Here is a 5,042-nt window from a genome sequence, read left to right as displayed (position 1 = left end):
GTTCTACAACACAAACAACTTTAGTAGTGTTTGTCGTATAGCAGAAAAACCAAGTACCTACTGAGTATAAATGTTATTTTGGAGTAGATTTACGTGTACAGTTCCTTATATTATGGCTTTGTTTCAATAAACACTTCAGCAAGGAGGAAGAATACCGGAACGATCATTGTTTATAGCCACTTAAAGCACCTACATCCCTTTGATACCCAACGGGGAACATGCGGCAGATTTATTTAACTGCACAGTTATGAATGAAGATATTGGAATCACTCTTGAACCACAAGTGACAGACACATGAGAGAAATCATAGAGGGGACTGGTCTCTAGAATACCACCCTCTCAAGACGTCACCTCCGGTTTTCCAATCGCGAGGACAGCTCTAATACCAGCTGGTTTCAGTTTTGAGTTGTGTGACGTATCTTTTGGCCTGGAGCCGGAAATCTTAGGGGGTGAACTATTAGAGATTGATGTCCCTAAGGATGCTGCAGTTCATCAAGCAATATCTTCATGTGGTTTTTAAACTCCCCAAATATTCATTTAGAATAAAAACAAAGAAAAAAAACAAAAAACCTAAAATTGAAAACTACAACAAATTAAACCTCGCCTAAGTTATATAATGACTTTGGATTCACCAAATAATCAAAACAGCGTGAAAAATTTTCATTTATTAAGTCCGCGCGTTTGATAGGTCTAGAATGTTCAATCCACACAGTAGCTAAAGCTACTAAATATACCACCGGCGACTTCCCATTGACGTGTTCGCGTTTGCAAGCGGTGTTATAAAGGGTTGTATTTGTTCGGCTACGGTATAATCGCTCATGCTTTCAATTTATCGATCCTTCCTTGGCGAGGGTGCTGACTCTAAGTTCACAATGCTGGTCGATTCTCGACTGTGAAGGTTAAATTGATTTATCGACTAATCAAGTACCCTGAAGAATCATTTCATTTGTCGGATTTTGCTCACGGAAAAATTCGTAATACACGACCTATGATTTTTAATGTTGAAGCTAGTTTTGACTATGGACACTCTACAGAGAAGAAGACATTTTTAAAGAGAGCTATTATAACTTTAATTTTAATTGAGAGTTTTTCGTATACGATTTTTTAATAAATTATTACATTAAACCGAAAGGGCAACAGGTAGTAAACTATGCAATTAGAGACCCTATACAACTGATAGCTTATTTTTAGGTTCTGATAAAATAAACTGACATTCTTACATCCAGTGGAGTGTGTATGATGGCTGGGTAGCTGAGTGTTAATAGTGTTAGCCTAGCTATAATGTGTTGTCGGTTAGACCATGGACCAGCTGTACAGAAACAGATGATAAAGACATCCCAAAGGGTTACATATTAACAAAGAACACTTTACGCTACACTCACCGCGCATCAACACAACATTCAGATTATGTACGTGCAAGAAGTATGTGGCTGCCTAAACAGTGACCACTGTCACAGAACATCTACCTACAGCCTTATCGAATTTCCATGTGTCTGATTGGGGTTTTGCTAAAAATAGATCCTTCAATATGTCAGATTTACTCTATATTTAAATAACATTATAGGTTAAACCCTTAGGTTTGCTGCTACAGGGAAGGCGATAGAGTGTTTTTTTGTGAATTGTAAATATCATGGGACAAAAAAACAATTAGTTAAATATGATCAGAATACATCCATAAACAAGCAAATCACAACAGTTGATTCATTCTCCACAAGAATAACATGCAGATTTTAAATTTACAATTCTTTGAATTTCATCCGTAACCATTAAACGTGAAACAACCCTTCAATATACTAAATTCTTTTTCAAGCTCAACAAAATTATTTGGAAATAATTTAGGAACATTTAATGTTTTGAGTGTAAAAATAGGAAAACTAAATTGTATTCCTATAAACTCCCCCATAAAACGCTGTTCCTATAATCTAATTATGGTGGTTCGCGAACTTGGTCGGATGTTTGTAAGTTTAAATGTTTGTACTAAGTTTCATAAAATCGCTTGATTTATGCAAACCAACCAAACTGTTATTACAAACCAACGGTCACTTAATGTGAATTTATTCACAGGAATGTGTTGATGTCCAATACCCATCATTTATTATCAACTAATAAAGCCTACAAGATGATCAAATTCGAGCAAAACCACTCGACCACATGAACTATATCAGAGTTCACCATAATTATGGAACAGAGGTTGCTCGGAAACATCACCACAAGGACTATTTTATCAAAGTAGTTAACAAATCTCTTTGTGACTTGATAAAATAAGGAACCTTGTCTAGTAAGTAAATATCTCTAAACAAAAAGTATAATAGAACGACCCTTGAAACGTAATAAATCAGTAAATATTCGTGTACTTTACACAGACGATCCGTTTATTTGATAAAGCGAGGTAATCTTTTAAATCGCAGTTCAAACACACTTTGATCTTTCGTTTGCGTGATCATTGCTTTCTGAATTATTGTACAAAATAACAACTCTGCAGGGTGGTCTGTTAGGTTTGATACTTGAGGTCAAGGATACAGTTGTATCAGTAGATTCTACGTGATACTTCTGAGAGAATTTTAGAAAAAATATTTTATCATACGCTTAGTAAATACAGCACTTATATTCAGCATCTACATTTTATAATAATTAAGTTTAAAAATCTTTGTACAGCTAAATAAACAGTTCTACTGGACTGATTTTGTCAATAGTTTTTGTTAGAACTAGAAGACTAATCCAAACAGCTGATCGTTATTTCATAAAATGTAATAGTAATATTGGTAGAAAATTGGACAAAAATCGAACAAAATTGGGTTTTTATGGATCGTTATTTAGTTTTCGAAGAAGCGAGGCCATGTTGTTATAGCCAAAGACACTCTCACCAATCCAGTAAATACATAAAATGATTTGAACCTTGATCGGTACTCTAGTTTTCTAGGAGTAGGCCGCGTAAAATGGAATTTTGGCGTCACAGACAGAATGACAGAATGGACAGACAGACAGAAATTAAGATAAGAATCGTTTCGGCTTTCTTAGGCTATGTACAATGTACAGACAAAACTATAATTTTATTTATATAGATTTATGGTGAAATATATAAAAAAAACATGTTAACCATGATAAATACATTAAAAACTGCTTTTCAAGTTTCTATTTGTTGCCAAGTTTAGTCTGCATCTTTGAGTATTTTCAAGAAGGTAGTAATTTGTTGGAAATGTTATTCTCTTTCAGGATATCACATTCCACTTTGGTCAATTTCCTCACCATTTAAAAGTTATATTTCCGAAAGAGCGACCTCCAAATTTAGTGATGAGAAAATACTGAATTAGAGATATTTTTGTTAAACTTTGTACAACTAAATCTACAGTTTTTCTGGTCCGATTTAATTAATTATTGTGTCGTTGGAAAGCTTAATTGGTGTAAATATGCAAGAAAGTTGGACCTTTTTAAGAGTTATTGTAGTAATGGATATGGCGGTATGCATCAGCTGATCATATGGAACACGAGTTAATAATTTAACAGCTGATTGTTGCATTGTTATTTCCTTGACCTTTCTGTGTTTATGTTTTGTAAATAACGCTTAAATATAATATTATGTGATTATGTACTATTTTTCTAGAGAGCGTTGTATTTAACCACAACGGGATCTGTTGCTAGTGGTTTAATAAAACTATCCGTCATGTCCGTGATAGCACATATTAACTAAAAGAGTGTACGTTTAATCTAAGATTATAGCAACTTCGGAAGCCACTTTATAGAGTTGTATATTTTGAACGCCACCGTCCTTTTGATTATTCCGAACTAAATGACACCTCATTGTAAACTATATCAATTTTTTATATCTTCAAATGACATATAGTGTGAACACTTAATTAAAAACTATCTTCAATATCACACTCTGTGAGAACCTCATTCAACTTGATTCTCTGTGAGAAAAAACTGATTGGTTTATATAAATGAGACGCTTTAATTCGGTATCCAAAGTTGATCGGTGTAATTAGTTATTTGAAGATCTGTTAGGTATCGATACACATAACAATGAGGCATTAAAAAACGTTATTAAATAATTTATTAACTTTCAACATGAAAGTTGATAATGTATGCATTGAATCCACGAACGAATTTTCTGGGTTTTCACAGTTTTCTATCAAACTATGACATTTTGTTCTATAGTTATGGAGTTGTGATGCACTCTTACATTAGATATTCAATAAAATATCACCGCTAATGTATGAAACATCACGGAAGGCTTGACACGCATAGTATAATAATGTTTCCACGTTACCATATGTAAATAAGTCATAGGCTGCATGATACAGTGCTATTCTAGTAACACACGATAGTAATTGCACTGTTGCCATATCATTTGGTAAAAAGCATCTAAACAACTAGGTTTATATGGTAAATTTATATATTTTTATTATTGTATTTCCGATCACTTTTTCTAACAAAATTTGAGAAGTTGGTGTCGTTAGATACAGTTAAAAAAGTCCCCAAAAGTTCACGGGTTGAAGAAGGTTGGGAATTAGGATATACTCCTAAAGATTCACATGGTTTAGGTTATAGCATGGTATGAAGTAAATATTAAAGTAGTTCCTAAATTCCTCCCATTGCCTTAGCAGTCAATGGTTAAGCGGTAAAAGTAATTGTGATATTTTATTAGCAAAATCACAAAAATTTGAAATAACTCTTGGACCATGGTTTTTACACATTGAGGGTCGTACCATATTGCTTCAAGTTAAAAGAACTATAACATACTACATTTTAATCTAAATCTTTTGAGTAGTTTTTTGTGAAAATCTGATTTTCCGTTATTTAATAAAAAACGAATGCCAAAAAATCATACAGTCATATTGCTCTAGCAGCAAACAGCAATTTTTCATTTCACTTGGCTTCGGAACAACTATTTTCAGTTTCCACAAAAAACGGGTATTTCTATCCAATACTCAAATTCGAACATTTTGACGAGTACAATACTTTCTCCGTTTAAGCCTACTACGTTCAGGGGGGACGAATTAAAAATCGAAAAACATCAGATCCACAAGCATTGTTTGTAAATT

This window comes from Macrosteles quadrilineatus, unplaced genomic scaffold (assembly GCF_028750875.1).
Source record: "Macrosteles quadrilineatus isolate MER2022 unplaced genomic scaffold, UCM_ALF_1.0 Scaffold_5__1_contigs__length_97177068, whole genome shotgun sequence".
In the NCBI taxonomy this organism is placed as follows: Eukaryota; Metazoa; Arthropoda; class Insecta; order Hemiptera; family Cicadellidae; genus Macrosteles; species Macrosteles quadrilineatus.
This window is presented reverse-complemented; position numbering follows the sequence as displayed.